General features: G+C 41.9%; 1 protein-coding gene across 1 annotated transcript in view; it reads left to right on the top strand.

Annotated features, from left to right (window-relative positions):
- The first annotated feature begins 1,523 nt into the window (after positions 1–1,523).
- The window catches only part of gpat2 (glycerol-3-phosphate acyltransferase 2, mitochondrial), a 121,156-nt gene continuing 103,953 nt past the window's right edge, over positions 1,524–18,726 (top strand). The window contains exon 1 of the mRNA XM_080765222.1: positions 1,524–1,546. The gene's annotated coding sequence lies outside the window, so the exon portion shown is untranslated. The remainder of the gene's footprint in view (positions 1,547–18,726) is intronic.

Below are 18,726 nucleotides of genomic sequence, written 5' to 3'. Positions count from 1 at the left end.
TTACAAATAACTGTCTCTTTGTGGCCATTTGAATAACAAAGTGGATGCTTTAGGTTCAACATTCATTCATTGTACTTAGTCCAATATAACTTTGCCATGTGGGAGGAAACTGTTCATGCACGTTTGTGTAGCTATTTCTTGCTGACAGTGGCACTTAAATGGCTGAACTGTAAATTACATTCTCATTTTTATACTCCAGTGAACATTTGAGTCCTTTTCTGTAGATGCAGCGCTTTGTTAATTTAAAATGATTTATTTTGTGAAGTGAAGAAGTCAGCTAAAAGCAAGTGAGTCAAAGACAAAGATGGAATTGGCCTGACAGCCTGTGCTGATCTGCAAATACTAAAAGTGGGAAATTGAATTGTAATACAGAATATGAGAAATATCATCCGGTAGTAGGTTATTGGACAATGTGGGTATATTTTTCCTAAGACTATTGGCAGCTCTATCCAAATACAAATGTACCCAAATACAAGATGCATGTGCATTACTGCATTCATGTCCATGTCTGCTGCCTGGTGTGTGTGTTCCAGAAGTGAATCACACCACCGCATTACAAAGAGTAGAAAGGTGCACCGTGTACTTTAAAAAACACTTGTCTGTCCTAATAATGATAGTGATGTGCAGTTAAATTACCTACAGTTATAGTAGTGTAGCTGGAGCTTTACACTGTTTACTGTATTCCACTATTCCTCCCTCGCTCTGTCATACACATTCATCGTCTACCAGTTCTAATGTACAATTTGCACATTGTCTCCAGTCTTCACTTTCTTCCTCCCTCTATCTGTCATACACATCTAACATCATATCATTGTCTATCTTTTTCCATCTGTTTGGGCATGTGATGACAATGTTTTGCGGTTATACGCAATAAGGCACAGTGCAAGGAAGTAGTGTAAAGGATATAATATAGGATTCTGATGACATATCTAGACCGAATAATTTAGATAAGAAAGACAGCACTGTCTTTCATATATATTATATATATATATATATATATATGAGAGAGAGAGAGACCAGTAATTTGGATACTAGACACACCGACAAATTGTGTGGAATGATGTCATCAAGAGGACAAAGTTACGATGTTATAGCCAGATTGATACATTGCAATATGTGCGTAACCCTCACAGCTCCAATGTCTGTAAAATCCCATATATTATTTTGAACATGTTTCTGTCTTTCAAATGTACCGTATCTGTAATTTGCAAAGTCTCATTATTTCCTGGTGTCGATTATGTATCACCAGTCAATCAAAGGTTGTGATTAGAGAAGTGAGAAGTTTTTTTTGTGTGCCTAAACTTGCTCTGTGAGTCCTGTATGTTGTGTGTACAGTGAAGAACAGAAGCAGCAGGCCAAAAATAATAATACAAAATATATTCTCATTTACTCCCAACAGTTGTTGCCAGTTCCGATTTACACTGCGGTCTGCTGTGTCCTATGTTGCCTAGGGAGAGTGTAGACAACCAGCTGCCTCCTCTGATACACATGAAGTTGCCAGCCGCTTTTCACCTGACTGCGAAGAGTTTCACCGGACAAGCTTAAGGTAGGCGGGCAACACTGTAGCGCCAAGGACCCATTCCCTGACTGCTTCCCAGCTGTAAACACTGACAGTTATGAAATAATTTACTTACTTTATTACGGCGAATAAATAAATAAGATTATATACAAAGAATATTAGTCCTTGAACATCTTGTAACTAACACCACCACCCTACATGTGCTTAAAAGAAGCTTGACAAAAGATACGGTTTCTATCCTGTCCCTATCCCAGTTTCTTTTCATTTTCATTGGACCCTATTGAAAACAGAAAGACAGAGGGGCAGGATTGGACAGACAATTTCAGCATCCACATTGTCATGTATTGCGTGTAGAGAAATCTTTGAATGTCGTTAACTATGGAGAATGGCCAACCTATTGTCCCTTTTTCTCAGGTTTTTATAAACAATGAATAACGGTCTTTGATTTTTGATAGAGCTACACTAGATAAAAGAATCGTAGGCCATGTTTTGATTCATTCACTTCTAAAGAACATTGGATTGAAGGGGCAGCCGCCTTTGTATCAAAGTACTGAGATGGAGTTAGATTAGGAAATTATTTTCTGTCATTGTTTGTGACACACACACACACACACACACACACACACACACACACACACACACACACACACACACACACACACACACACACACACACAATCAATTTGAATTCAAACTCTTATAGTGGCTCATAATGGGACCCAGAAGGTGTGTAAAACAGAACAAAAGTCATGGGTGGAATGGAAATGTTGATTGGAACAGTAATATTGGTGTATTACAGTATATTAGATGCAAAGGAAAGCCTTAAGGATTTTCCTATCATTATTATTTCACCTCGTACTTTCTCTCCCAGGTCTGGACTGGGATGTGTAAATTAATGTCTTTTGTGAATAAATCCTATATTCTCTAGTCTAAACCATGAACATTTGCACAAAAAGGTTTATTTAACCCACTCAGAAGCTGAACGGAGGCTGATTTAATAAACTGCCTCTAAATCCTAACCTAAGTTTTCAGAAAATCTTCAGAAAATCTTTTTCTTTCAGAATTTTTTTGAGCCCCTCCTATGCCCAGCTTTGTGTGTTTGTGTGTACCCCATAGCGACGATTTGATTGGCTTTTGATTTGTAATATGGTATTGGTATTGAGGATAAAAAGTGAGGACAGAAATGGACAGAAATTTGTTGACGTGACGCCTCAAGTGATTAGCCGGAATGACGGAATGAGATGATGTATGCTGATAAGGCCTAACAAACTAATAGTTTGGTCTCCGGTTGGCTGTCTTTTTATTTTTTTATTATTTTTTTACGACAGAGATCCGATTATTTCCGACATTCCAAGAGACCCGACCCAGCCAGGCAGACATACATGTGGACTATATAGAAATAATATAACGTATTGACCAATTATCAGTTTATGATTAAAGCGCACAAGAGAGAGAGGGAGAGAGCCACAGACAGACAGAGAGAGAGAGCCTCCCTGCAGGCTGCACGCTGCAGTAGAGGGTGAGAGAGAGAAAAAAAAGTCTCGTCTCTTCTCGTCTCCTCAGCATATATGCATTTAAAATCAACCAAACGGATCATTTGTTTTTTACACACAATCGTCAGAGTTTTAGCAGAAGCAGATGCATGTACCAGTCTTGGCTGAATGGAATATTAAGGCGCGACACTCAATGCACTTATAAACAGCTCCTACTTTTCTCTCTTTATCCACGTGTGGGGAATGGGATACACATGAGAGTTGTCATGGTTGCTTTAAACCTTCTTATATTAATTTGAGCTTTGCTAGTTTGCTTTCACCTCGTTGAGGTCAACACTGTTGTCGGGATCTGTATATAAAGTATAATTGCACGCCTGTGTTTTCATTCAAATCAGCGAAAGACAAACCAGTACACAGTAACATCAACTGACTGAACTTACAGTCAGCAGATGGGATCCATGCACCCGTCGTGCTCTCCTGGACGGAGAAGCCGACTTTTCTCTCTCGTAGTAAGTCGAGTACGTCGTTTAACAACTCCTTTTTGTTCTGGGCTACTTTGGCTTATATACAAGCTTGTTGATCTGCTATGTTCCCCCCAGAATGTGAATGCTGGGGTTCAATTGATTAAAGCAGGATCTCCAAGTAAGGTTTAATTCACGTCTCTGACTGGGCTGGCATCTTGTCTTATTGTAAGCAGTACCACTCCAAAAAAGGAGAGGCAGCAATACGCATTGCCCTGCCATGTCGGCCACAAACAGCAAAAGAAGTGAGTTAATTCCCCCATGAAGTACTCTACAGAGTCTACGCAATAGTATAGACCCGTGGCTATTGGACAAAAATTAATGTGTAGGGGTAATATGAAGAAATGTGTGTTGCTAAAATCGGCCTTATGGTGGCACTATAACGGGTCATTGTGGAAAAGTTGGAGCAGAGGTTCGTGTTGGCATCCAGGGAGTGTGTGTGCACAGTTTGGCATCGACCGGGCCAACAGTGCTGGAAATGATCTTCCATGGACGGACGGACACACACACGCACGCACACAGAGTGCAAAACATACTCTCTCCCCATGCCTTCGGCCTGGTGGAGACAACAAACAAATGTTAAAATGTTAAAAAATCATAGCCACTCCAGATAATTTCTGCCAGCTGTTGCTTTTAAAACAAGCTTGTTTTTGATGCTTACGGAGCTATGTGTGTGTGGCTGGCTGGGTGTCTGGCTGCCTCAGTCTGAGCACGAAAACAGCATGGTTGTTTTCCACCACCTGTGCGCAACCTAACACACACAAACGCACATTAACTGTAGATATGATGATTCCGGGTTGGCGGCTCACCGGAACCGGCCCCATGGGCACATTCCTAGGGGGTCTGGATGTTCCGGGGACCCCCACATGGTAACTCTCATTTCTCTACTGTTTCGGACGTGGAGCGGCTCGCCGGAACCGGGCCGGCACCCTGGCCGTGGTCCTGTGGGAACCTCCGGGGACCCCCCGGGGACCCCCACACAGAGTTGCACCACTCACTTCGTACGGGTGTGATTTTTTTTTACTATGTTCTAACTTGATTCAGATGCTGTCCATCTCATTGGAATGGACAGCATATCTAGCAGATTCTGAGCTACAGAGGGCATTCTCTGGTAGTAAGCTACAGAGGTGCAAAACCGTGTGCAGCTGTAGGTTAATTTACCTTCACTTACAGTATTTCTGCGGACCTTAAGAACTGCATTTGTCCGTCACTGGCTCTGTAACTGTATGAGTAGTGGCAAATAAAACGTTATTCTTTTTCATAGTGGTTGTATTTCAATGGATGTCCTTTTCCTGTCAGAACATAAATCTTGCTGCTCTGTTTGTACATTGTTGTACTACTACACATTGTTGTACTACTCAGTACAGTACAGTTGGCAGGTATTTAGAAAGTGCTGTTCAGTTCCCACCTCTGTTAACTGAAGTCTCTCTCTCCCTCTCTTAACTGTAGTCATTTGTCTATCTGGTGCGGTATACTGTTGTCTTGTCTAGTTATCTATCCTTGATATGAGTCGCAATGTATCTGTGTCATAGTTAACCATGTGTGGTTCGTGTGTGGGTTGCATTTGTCACTTAGTGTGTGTGTGTGTTGCATTTATCACTTTGTGTGTGTGCCTGTCTGTCACTTGAGGAATTGTAAAACTGCTGTAGAGAAATCAAGTGTGGAGCTTGCAAACGAATGCAAGTGCAACCTACTTCTTTCTTTGCCGCTGTTAAACCAGCAAAGAAGACACGTTTGCGAGTGCCATTAATTGCCATTAAGTGCCAGTAGTTGGGATACATAATTTAAAATAAATAAAGATGGAGAAGGTGTAATGTTAACCTCATAAAAGTAATGAAAGTTTAACTGCAACCATACTAAATGTGGAACCATTTGGACATTCCCAAACCATATGGAAGAAGGTACCTATACTATTTGAATAATCACCAGTGTTGACCCCTGATTCACCTCTGTTCAGTCAATTGATCAATGTATTGAGTACTTTATTAACAAGTAATAAGTATGTGTAGTACAGTCAAAAGTTATACTAAAAGGATAAGACAAAAAGCTCCAGGGCTTTTAAATGGCACCCTTCAACAGTGCTACACATTCAACTTTAAACTTAATTAAAGTTATGTTAAAGGTTTGGAAAGTAATCTCTTGAAAGGTTGTGAACCTGTGTACTTGTAGGACGGTTCATTATCTACCTTTTTGCCGAGTACACAGTTGTAAAAGAGCGTTCTCTAAAAAACATGTTCCCATTGTGTGGGTTGAGGTTAGGCAAATGAAGGTAGGGTGCAATGAGAGATGAGAACACTGCAGAGGCTGATTCAAAGCCTAATGCAATGTGCTGGAGCTCTAACGGGATCAGAGGTATCATGTTATTTCACCCTCTGATGGAGAGGAGAGAAGAGCCACAGCATTGTTACATGAGCAGGGAAGGGACTACAGACTGAATCAATTCTGGCAGTAAATGAGTGTTAATTGGCATATTTCCTGTCTAAATTGTGCTGATCCGCTGGAAGTTGTATGTAGCATGTCATGCATGTTTGTCAATATGTGTGCATGGCATGCTTGTGTCATAATTATAGTACATTGAGAAGGGGGGTTGATTGCCGCAATCAAATGGGCTTTGAGGTGATCACTCCTCTCTAGCCTCTCCTGTTTCTCTCAGCTGTCTCCCTCTGTGAATTCATGCCTTTGCTATTACCGCAGATTTTTGCTTGTGTGGATGTGAATACCCAATCATATTGAAGATGTACACTTTTATTCACTGAAAATCCTCACCACTGATTTGTTTTGCTCTTCTCATTGTCCCTTCTCTCAGTGCCTGTGAGTATAACACAGTGCACTAACATGTAACTTCAGTGTTGGAAAAGTTACTCTAAAACGGTAATATATTACATATTATTAGTTACTTAGAAATAATAATACTTTCTCCCTGCCAAAAGTCTTACTTTTTCAACATTAGCAGTTTTTCCCCCGTTTTCTGCAGCCTGTCCTACAAAATCCTCATAGTTAATTTACCTCTGAAAAGTGTACTGCACACATGACATGATGGATCTGGTATTAAATGAACACTGAGATTTTTACTGTGTATGAATTCATAATTTTCAGACTAAAATGAAAACCACACCTGGGCTCAAACTGATAATGAAACACAATATTTGAACAGCTTCTGTTTAATAAAGCAGTTAAGCTCCAAACAGTGCTAGGCCAATAAGGCCAAGGCCATATGAGACCATGTGCCATCTAATGCACAGTGAATTTAAGGATAACAAGTTTGTCACAGACTGAAATAAATGGCACAATAATTAACCAATAACTTTTCCTCTGAAGCATGCACGCACGCGCACACCATGTGTTCGTATGCGTGCAGTCACTGAAAAGTAAATGGCTTCCTTTCAATCTGTTCGCATGGACAGATTTGGCCTTGAGTACTTGCCTCAAAATATCTGAATCTCTTTTGTTGTGAAAACAGTTTTTTGGTGTAAAATAGTGTTTTATTGTGAGACAGCCTTGAGCCTCTGGCTTCGAACAGTACGCTATTCGGCAAAACCAACCCTGCTGGTGATAGGGTACAAAGTGAGATCAATATGAGACTTTCCTGTCACCAACCTCTGTGTGTGTGTGTGTGTGTGTGTGTGTGTGTGTGTGTGTGTGTGTGTGTGTGTGTGTGTGTGTGTGTGTAACGCAACAGTCGTACTTATTCATGGTTGCTGGGGGGGTATTATGCCCTTGGGGTTGCTCTCAAGGCCTTGGTTGGGGGGCCTACAGCCATGCTATTGAAAATATATTGAACAAGTCACTTAGTTGCTATGTTACAAGTGACCATAGCAACAGTCCATCGTCATCACTATCAGAGAGTGTGTTTTTTTGAAAACAACCTCTGAATTCTAAGCGCAGTACAACAAACTCTGTGTAGGCTATGTGTGTTTGCAGCCATGGAGTGTGGGGAAATGGTACCATAGAGGGAGACAGAGTGAGTGGCATTTTGATGATGAAATATCTCTATCTAGGAATATAGATGAACCTACTTAATCACAGTAATAAAGAGAGAAAAATGCCGTCTTACTTACGACGAACTCTCTCCACAAAACTACAGAATACATTTTGAAGGCTGCCCTGGTTGGCTTTAGCCAACTTGATTTGCATTTGTTCTTTTGAAGTGGTGTGTCTTATGAGTGCCGCTGTGTCGAGGGAACTGTAGCAGTGATGGATGGCATCTGCTCGACAATTATTGCATCTGTCTAAATCTACATCCCTCTTGAGGGAATGTGGTAGTTAATCTGTGTCTACTATGTGTTAGGGCTGCAATGGGTTTTAAAAACAAAGGTTTTATTGCACTTTCATTCAGTATTACCTTAATATTCACTTTTAAATGACATTGGCTGGTATTCCCAAAGTCCTCTAGGCCGCAAACAGAAGCCTGTGTGGGGCCTAATTGGCAGCAAATCAGACATTATGTCCTTTTTTGGGAAACACTATCAAACACAACAACATAGAATTAGACAACCTAGACTAAAGCACACCTGTCCTCATTGCGCACGTACTGTAAGACCTCCTGCATGAATACATAAACAAACCTGTTTCCCTAAAGCCTCTTTAGCCTACACACACCTGTCGACATGTGGCAGTAGTAAAACCATTTGCAGATAAATGTGTGGTCTGAGTGGTGACTTTCTTCATCTCATTTAAATATAAAAACGTTGAAAATAAACATGTTTAGGCCTACTTCAGCATCAAAGAAATTGAATTGAATAAAAAAAATAAAAAAAGAGTGAAGAGAGCCTACTGTCAGCTGTCCAGCAGTCCAAATATTATTAACCCATTTTGGGCGGGCACCCATTTTGGTGTTAGCGTCATGTCGTGCTTTAGCTATTGAAAAATAGCAGATCTACAAGGAGCTTGTAGGTCTGCTATTTTTGAAAAATCGAAGAACGACTGACATTTTTAGAATCTGATCTCAGGTCAGAATGGGTTAATCAGACCAGTGTGTGTCCAGTGGAAACCTTGTATGAATCTGATCTTAGGTCAGAATGGGTTAAATACATTTTCAGAGGTGAAGTGATGTCGGCAAGGTAAATGTAGGCCTACGTATATGAAAAAGCAGGCCTGAGGCCTACCATACCAGGCCTGAGGCCTACCATACCAGGCCTCAGGCCTACCATTGTGTGGCAGATCTATGCACAGAATATCTATATTCACAGTGAAGGGGGTGTTGTTGAGAAGAACCACACGCCCACTCCCTACGCATGATGTCCTTTGGGAAACCCAGCCTTTGATGTTTACGAAAACTGAGGCTTTAGGTTGGATTTAACTCTTGACTAAGCTTTAAAAAATACTTGAGATAAATGATGAGCCAGTATTCCGCGGGTATGCACATCATCAAATGATTAACCATGCTTCATTGCATGTGTTTTGCATTTTTTCTTTTTGTTTTTTTTACATACATTCCAGTTTTCTGTTGGGAAATTTGATTTATTAAAGTGCACCCACTTTGTTGACAGTATGACGACAAGGAAATAGAATACGGTATGAGGATAGAATAAACTTTATTTGCCATTTGCACAAGTGCATAGGAAAGTTTGGAGCTCCCGGCCCACTTTCACCCCTGGTTGGAGGTATGTACTGCACGAGTACTATGCGTATTTATCACTGCCATTTCATTATAATTTGGAATTTATTTTCCGATCGACTTCATTGTATCCAAAATGGATAGCATTTTTGGAATGTAGAGTATATTCACCATGAATGTATGCTAGGTATTCCAGGAAACACAGGGTCAGTAAACATTAAACAAGGATGAGGCAGGCCTTTGGGAGATTAGGCCTTGTGTTGAGGATGTGGGGGAGGGATGGTAGGGAGTTGAGTAGCCTGTCTGCCTGAGGGAAGAACTGTTCTGCCCAAGCCCTTCCTTTTTAAGGCTGCTTCAATGCTGTGCTAGCCTGACAGCTAAATAAATCCCTGTGTTATGCGTTCACAGAAACTTCACCTGCGTTTCAACTGCCAACTGACAGTGCAAGATGAGTAGATGACAGATACTTGCTGCCATGTCAACAAAGATGGCGGTGCTCAGCCACCTAATTTAAAAGGATGTTGTACTTGTAGCTAATACAATGCTTATTTTAGCAGATACAGTAATCTACCTACTGTTACAGTAATACATTGAGCCCGCAGTTTTGTGTTCATGTGTGAGGTCACGTTCTCACCTAATACTTCGGTAGACTCAATGCGTATGGGCGGAGAATTTGGGATTCTTAATTTGCTGCGGTTTGCCTTCACACTGTCATCCGCAGCAATTGGAAACGCAGCAGGGGGGGGACCTTTTATCAATGTGTTCCATTCATAAACTAGCCTACACAGTGAAATCTATGGTGATAAAATTATACTCATAACGTGCATGTGTCATGCCGTCTGGGACTGGACCCCCCCCTCTCTCTCTCTCACTATACGCACGCAGCCACACAATGTTCTTTTGGGCATGGAGGCACAGCGCTGAGCGTACTGATATAACAGACAGCAGCGCAAAATGTTTACACGTTTATTGAGATGAAAGTTCCTACTCCCCACTAGTCCCCACACAGTGACAGCACAGTGATGCACAGACAGACAGAATATTCTGTAGGCTATAATACTATTACACTGCACTGCAGTGTTTTCTTAAGCAATTGATTAATGTACTCGTCCTCATTTCGATCAGGGCTTCAGTTCAGTCGCCTCATTCTACCACGTCTATCCATGGTAACGGGACATCTTTGCACTGTGTAAAATATGCCTTCTCCGTCTCCAACTGTGTTCAGCTCCTCACCCGCCACATTGTTTGCTTAATTTCCTTTATTTACTGCGGATTGCATTCACACCTGCACCGAATCTTAATAAGTGCGATTGGAAGCGAAGCGAAACCCCCGTTTTTGGGCGGAGTAAAATGCAGTTCTTTGCTGCGCATTAGGATTCGAATGAGCCTTCACACCTGCCAAACGAAGCACACTTTCTGAAAATACGCAGCAGGATTCGTTTTAATCGCAGCAAAGCTCTCTGGTGAGAATGTGACCTGACACTAGTACTGTAGCTATTTTCAGGGTGGCAAAATATGATTAAGGCATACATCCATGTACAGTACTAGCCTTGTATGTCGACCTTGTATAATCAATGCTGCAGAATTCAGTAGATTTATAATAAGGTCTCTCTCTAAGTCGTCCTCAGACGAGCCCTCCATCCAAATTGGTTCGGGCATCTAGAAGACTTGTTTTACTAGTGCCTGCCCTCAACCACTTGGAATGACCTACAGCTAAATTAAAGATCTGTTCTCCCACAATATACAGACAATTTAAATCTTTGTTTGCAGACCTACTGCTTTTAAACTTATGTTGTATCACACAATATGGGAAAGCTTCTGTTTTGTTTTGATTTGATCATTGATGTGAATTTTGATGTGAAAATGAAATTGTACTGTGATGTATCTCGACAACGCTGCAAATGAATGAAACCTCAATGTCTTTGAATAAATAAAGGTTTGAATGAAAAAAGGAATAGTACGGATGCCTCCTGAACTTCCCTAGGGAGGTCCTTGGTGCACGTCCCACTGGCAGACCAAAGATCAGATGCGGGGGGATTATATCTCCACAATGGCCTTGGAATGCATTGTGATCCCCAGGGGGAAGTGTGTGATGTTGCTTGGGAAAGGAAGTCTAGAGATCTCTGTTGGAGCGGTTTCCCCCGCAACCCGACTCTAGATAAGCCGTTGAAGATGGATGGAATACATGAAAATTGTCTTCCATAGAGTACCATTAAATAATTTAACAGTCTAACTGTAAACTGTACTGGTGGCATGTGGTACATGTGGCATGATCTGTGTTGAAAATCTGTGAGTCTTACTGGATCCACTACCAATTTTGACAGTTTACCCATGTTTTCAATTCATGTTTTTATTAAAGACATCTACTAAATAACATAACAGCTAACATAAAAAGCAAGCAAATAAATACAAATAAACAAAATGTTTTGATTACATATTCAATACAATACATTGGCAAAGACTGCTAGTCTGAAGAGCATCGAAGGGCCACTTCACCCCTTTTGCAACTATATTTTATTTTAATGATGTTTAGGACACAAGAAACACTTTCCTGGTGGTGGTGGTATGTTTTCCTTCCTGGAACTTCCTTCCTGGACTAAATGTTGTCTCAGTAAGACAGCCTCCCCTGTCCACAAGGAGGAGCAGTACACCAAAGCATTATGGTCATTGTAGGAATTCAGCAATCCAGTCAAACCCGGCCTAGTCAAACACACAGATTTCATATTTTTTCTGGCCATATGGTGCAAATTTCAAATTGTGCTAGTGCTACTACAGATCTCCTACAAAAACTATTTACATTGATTTATATTTTCCAGTTTGTCTCACATACTATAACCAGTAAGACTCCGCGTGCGCGCATTCCACCTGGGTGATGGCAGACTGCTGGGCAAGCGCTGGCACATTAGCATGGGGGCTTGGCTTGAGTGTACAGGGTTTGATGAGGTCTGGCCATATATGGAGCGTGTCTTGAGTGTACAGGGTTTGATGAGGTCAGATCAACATATGGAATGTCAGAACAGGTCAGCGCCATATATGGAGATCTAAGGGTGGCAGCGGGGGCAGTGTCTTGAGTGTACAGGGTTTGATGAGGGCCCAGGTAGGGCCGGGCCTTAATTTTCGGGCCTGTTGAGAACTCTACTAATAACTTTGGGGCGGGGTGGAAACTGGAAATGCAGACACGGACGGGGTGGCTCGCCGGAATCGGGCCGGCACCCTGACATACTGTTTTTTTTATTGAAATATTTATTAACAGTTTGCAGAATTACAGTACATTTCAAGCACAACTCAATACAAAAGACTGTTAACTGTGAATGGACGACCCAATAAAGCATTACACTTGTTTACTAGAGGGTCTACCCTTTTCAATTCATCAAAACATTTAGAGACTTACAAATAGACACTTCTAAATAGTCAAAGAACAGAACAGGAATTCATCATAAGGGAGGTAAAAAGGGAAAAGCAACATATACAGTGAGGGGGGAAAACAAAGGGGGGGGGGATTCCGATTTTACGGGGGCCAGTTTCGAATTGCAGCCGTCCGTAGGTGCCCTTTTTGAGCGGTTTTGAAGGAGTCAAGGGATTCACATGTCTTAATGACTGTTGGTAGGGCGTTCCACATTTTGGTGGCATAGGAGCGAAAATAATTTAGTCCCTTGTTTGTGCCGAATCTGGGTTGTACATGGTTTGTTGCACTCGCTCTGGTGTTGTGGGTGTGGACTTTGTTAACATTAAGGAAGTATTTAGACAGGTACATGGGTATCTTGGTGGTGTATCGAATCTTGTGGACCAGACCCATTGCAAGATGCTGTACTCTGTCGTTGACCCAGCCTGTCAAAGTGGGCAGGGGTGAGGTTGGTTCGGGGGGTGAGGCCAATTAGGAGCCTGACCAGATGTTTTGGGAGGTCTGGAGCTTTGTTTTAAGGGCCTTTTGATGTGCTGTGGTACCAAGAGGTGCATGCATAGTCAAAGAAACCTTGTACGAGGGCTCCTGTTAAGGTCTTCAAGGTGTTTTTGTTGACCAGTGAGGAGATCCTGTAAACTTAAGGAATCTTGTTCTTTGATTGACCTTTTTGATTACGTTGGTGGCCATTTTATCACCGGAAAGATTAGCCTCCAAGATGGAACCTAGGTAGGTAATTTCATCTTTTCGTGTGATAATATTGTCACCCACTCTAAACAAGAAGCCATAGTGCTGGCCACTTGCTGGCAGTGTGAAGTGAAGCAGCTTTGGAGCAACACAGTTTTTGACCACACATACATACACAGAAAGGAAATACGTCTTTGTATTGTTTTTTGATCAAGTAAAGAACCTCTTTTTTGTACAATACTGTGAACTCCTTTTGTGCGTCAAGCTTTGCCCTAGCCATAGACTGCTACATTTAAGTGTGCAAACTTAAAGAAGAGGAAGTTTGCCACTACATTCAAAGTAAAAAACTGTGTTGCTCCAAAGTTCCGTTCACCTCCACCATCTGTTCTCTCCCCTCCAGGTAGGATTGCATCCAGCTCACTAATGTGCTATCAAAACCAATAGCTTTTAGCTTGTTAACCAGTATGGACTGGTTCACGGTGTCAAAAGCCTTTTGGAGGTCCAGCATGACCATGCCGCAGTATTTGCCAGCATCCAGCATTGCCAGCTCAAATAGAGGAGGCATGTGTCAGTGGAGTGGGATGTTCTGAAACCAGATTGGAACTCGTACATCATTTATTAGTGGCAAGATCAGGGCTCGACGCTTAGCATTTTTCCAAGTAGCACGTGTGCGCCTAAGTTGAAAAATCTAGTAGCACACAAATTATTTTAGGAGCACGATGAAAAGTTATCAAATAATGTGTTTTTGAGGGGCGCTAGCCCCTCCTATATACAGCTTTAGTCCCCACACGTCTCAATATTTGCCATTGACAATGAACGGAGAAATTAGGTCAAAATTCTGCTAAATATGACGTAAATTAAAACATGATGTATGATGATAAGAGTGCCCCTCACTTCACACAGGTGTGATTTTTCTTTAATAAAGTGATATGAGGTAGGGGCAGGCAATATGACAAAATATTATATCACAATATCTTTTCAGAAATTATCACAATATTGATCTGGATCATCTGGATATCATATTTTTTTATATAATCTATATAATCAATTTGTTTTTATACTGATAGACTATTAGTTTGGTATGCAGATATATAGATAGATAGATAGTCAATTCATTTTATGAATGGATGGACAGACTATCCGTTTTTATCTTGCTGTTCTATCAAGTGTGACATTTAGTGTAGAGGCTACTCGATGGTGAATTAGTAATGTAACATTCTCCTTGGCTTTGACTGCTTCAGTTCAGACAGAAAATCCGACATATAGGCTTTTTACGTTGCTCGTTATGCAGGCCAGTGAGGCCACCGACTAGCTCTGGTCCATAGCTAGTCTAATGCGTTGCATTTAGAGTTATGGAGAGGGGGACCTGGTCCTGAGCAAGCCACTGACTAATATATCCAGCCAGGTTGGTCATTCGTATTGCGCTGCTGCGCACACGCTTTTAGAGAGGTGCTTAGCAAGGGTTGTTTTGGTATACCGGTATACATCAATCCGTCCACTCCATGTGCGTGCGCACCCACGTTTGGTTAAAAGTTATATCAAGTGATGTTTTAACATTACAAACTTTCTAAATAACTTTAGTATTCAACGTGTCGGGGTCCTAGCAACTCCTTCTGTCTTCTGTGCTATCAATACATGCTATCCTGTTGCGTTCGCTCCGCTGCTGACAGGGAAGAGAAGAGAACTGATCAGCAACACAGGGAGGGGCGGGGCGGTGGGAGCAAAGGGACAGATCTTCAAATGAAAACCGCATTGAGCCGCGACGCGTTGTTAGCTTGTAGCTCTGCTCTTTTTGGCGAACGACACCGCCGTTCAGAAATATAAATGTAGGTATAGAACCGCGACTATAGACTGTGCACTTGCTGTAGACAGAGACTTGTCTTTATCACGATTGAATGGTCAAATCCTGTAGTCGCACCTGTGCTACAAATTTAATTTTACAACTCGCACAGTGATATTTTTAGTCGCAAATGCGAGTACCTAGTCGCACTGTCGAGCCCTGGGCAAGATACTTTTCAACCTGTTCATAGACTATTTTTTCCATCACTTTCGAGATGGAGCTTAGAATAGAAATAGGGCTGTAGTTGTTGAGTTGAGTTGTTTCTCGCTGTCTCAAAGCTCAGTCTGATGCAATCGTTCGATGCAGCGTTGTCGAGATACATCACTGTACAATTTCATTTTCACATCAAAATTCACATCAATAATCAAAACAAAACAGAAGACAAACTGTTGTATGTTATTTCCTCGAACATTATTTGTTAATGACTCTAGAGGACTTGAGACTCCTCCTTGGTCCAATGTCATCATTTAGCCCACTGTAGTGTGTATATTATGAATCCTGTTATTTGCGTGCCTGTGTCCCGCAATTAAAATAGCCGATCTACCAGCTCACAGCACTTTGCGCTGCAATGAGTTGTGAGCTAGTAGATCATCCATCCATCCATCCATCTTCAACCGTAGTCGGGTCGCGGGGGCAACAGCTCCACCAGAGCGCTCCAGACCTCCCTCTCCAGAGCAACACCACTGACTTCCTCCTGGGGGACCCCGAGACGCTCCAAGGCCAGTGAGTCGATGTGTTTCCTCCAACTGCGCCTTGGTCTGCCCTGGGGTCTCCTCCCAGTGGGACGTGCGTCGAGGACCTCCCTAGGGAGACGCCCGAGAGGCATCCTAACCAGATGCCCGAACCACCTAAGCTGGCTCCTTTCCAGGCAAAGGAGCAGCGGTTCTACTCAGAGTCTCTCTCGTGTGACTGAACTTCTCACCCTAACTCTAAGGGAGATGCCAGCTAGTAGATCAGGGGTTCTCAAACATTAGATCTACTTTTGTTCAATTACACCACAGGTCCTAAGACAGCTGGCAAGGAACTAGGCTGCTTCAGTTGTGCCTGTCTCAAATGTAATAACAAATATTATTCCCAAATAAAACATTAGTTTGTTTCAAACATATTTTTGTCAAACACATGCTTTTGGCTGTGCTACGCTGTGTTTGGCTGCCCTGATCAGCAGAGGGTGTACCGTAACTGATCACTGCTCAATTTGGTCTGAAAAAACACAGTTTACAGAGAGGACATTGTCAGTGGTCTGATACAGTAGAGCAGGGATACTCAAATAGCTGAACCTGTGGGCCACATTATGAAAATGGCAAGGGGCCGATAAAAGTACAACATTTATGATACATTTTTTTGCTTTATTTCCACCTAACGTATGAAAAGATAAGTGCAATGTGCAATTTTATGGCTTGGCCATTTTCTTTTGTTTAAACAATTCTGTGCAATTAGCACATTCAACACAAACAACTTTCCATAAAACAAACTATTGTCTGCCTGCCTGTGTGTGTGTGTGTGTCTGCCTGCCTGTCTCTGTCTGTCTGTCTGTCTGTCTGAGTGTCTGTCTGTCTGTCTGTCTGTCTGTCTGTCTGTCTGTCTGTCTGTTTCAATTGCTTCACAATGTAATTTATGACTTGGCCCACATTCAACACACATGGCTTTTCCATTAAATAAACTTGGGAAAATAAATGGTTAAAAATATATTGCTAAATAAAATAAAATACATTATATTTTAATCTAAAGTTGTCAAATCCATCCTGCCCCAAAAGAACGAAAATTGGCAATTTAATTTTGTTATCAATATGTAGCGGTTTGAAATGGTACCTTTTTTAATTGGTTGCTGGGATGCCAGTCAGGGCGAGGCCTGACAATAATAAAGTATTAAATAAAAATAATCAAACGCTACAAAGGGTGGATGAACGCTCACATAAACCCGTACAAACTCAGCAGCAGAATACCATTCCACTCCACTCCCACCCTGTCCGGATTTTGACGTTTGCTCAGTAGAAACACACACACACACACACACACACACACACACACACACACACACACACACACACACACACACAGACAGTACTGGTGTGTGGTGCACAAAGTGTGTTGCGCTTGTTCTGAACCAACACTGTCCTTCAGGAGAACAAGTTGTTCAGGAGGACATTGGAATGAAAGCAGCCGATCCTCCTGGCGAACACACAACACTAGAGCTAATACTGAAGCTATAACTAAACACAACATGCAACGCCGTTCTGCAGCGTGACTCCTCAACACTCCTTCTCTCGTGCTCCACACACTCATAACACGGTGCTCTGTGCGTCGCTTGCCGTGGGTGCGCGATCGTTTCTCAGTGGTCGAGTCAACGCAACGGAGATGTGTGTAAATGGGCGTGGGTGTGAAGTTTGAGTGACAGGTTCTAGGTTGCTCTTGAGTCTTAAAATGACGGTGGCTCCAAACGGATCGTCACCATTTTGGTCATTATCTCTGGAACGCAAGGTCCAATCTGCTCAGTTTAAAGCTTGTTGGATACATGAAATTGAGGACATTTGATTGGCGGGCCAGTCAAAATTGCTGGAGTTTGAGTATCACTGCAGTAGAGTCTAGAGTGAAAGTGTCCCAATTGATTAAAGTGGAGAGAGAGATACAAAAAATTGCTTAAAACCTCTGAAATACATGGTCATTCATGCATTCATTCTGGCCCGCTATACCGACATACCAATAGTCCGACAACCAATAGTCCGACATACCAATTTTTCAGATCCTATACAGTACACTAATACCTACGTGTTTGTGGTGTTTTTATGAATAAATTGTAGCCTTCTCGTTGTGCTTTGGTGGATCTACTGTATGGGACAATGTCAAGCAGTTCAATTACTAAGCATATTTTATTTTACAGGTCTCTTGAACACCCGATTAAAGACTAAGCGACAGGTGCGTTGGTGTAGCAGCCACAACAACAAGTAAGAACAATACACACTCAAACATTTTCTTCACTTGCTCCATAAATAATACATTTATAAGTAATTGCAGTCACCTTACTGACAATGGAAACACCACAGATAATACAAACGGCGCGGTCGACATCGACCAATGACAATTAACACCTAGTCCGCCAGCATTTATTAATAAAAAAATCACTCCCCCGTTCAACTATTTTGAAGAGCCAAAAACCCAGACCGGATGTTATGATCTTATGTTGGTGTGTGTGTGTGTGTGTGTGTGTGTGTGTGTGTGTGTGTGTGTGTGTGTGTGTGACGATGCATGATCACTTCCTGTTTACCGCCTAGTCTGCTAAAACATGATTGATGATGATTTTTATGTTTCATGTTCTGTGGAAGGAAATTTATAAAACATTAGTGTAGTAATAACAGTACGATACGATACAATACGATCCGTTGCCATCTGTATAACATGTAATTGAGCACCTCATCCTTGCGTACTTCTTCAGGGGAGGGATCGATGCCCTGCTCACACTACAAGATAACAGATAACCCAATGTCTCCTGACATTATTATAACAAATTTGTAGATTTTAAACTGGCATGCTTCACTTCATGCAGGACATTCGCTTTGTTGCTATGAAAGCAATGTACTCTTTTGATCTCACCACAATGGCACTGTCTCAACACAGGCCGCAACCTGTTCTTAAAGGTGATGTCACCGGACACGGGTTTTATTAATGTAACGCCCATGACACACCCAGGACTAATTCAGGGACGTCTAGTGCC

This window comes from Protomyctophum bolini, assembly GCF_963924005.1.
Source record: "Protomyctophum bolini genome assembly, chromosome: 6".
NCBI lineage: Eukaryota > Metazoa > Chordata > Actinopteri > Myctophiformes > Myctophidae > Protomyctophum > Protomyctophum bolini.
Note: the sequence above shows the minus strand (reverse complement) of the source record. Positions and strands in the feature narration are given on the sequence as shown.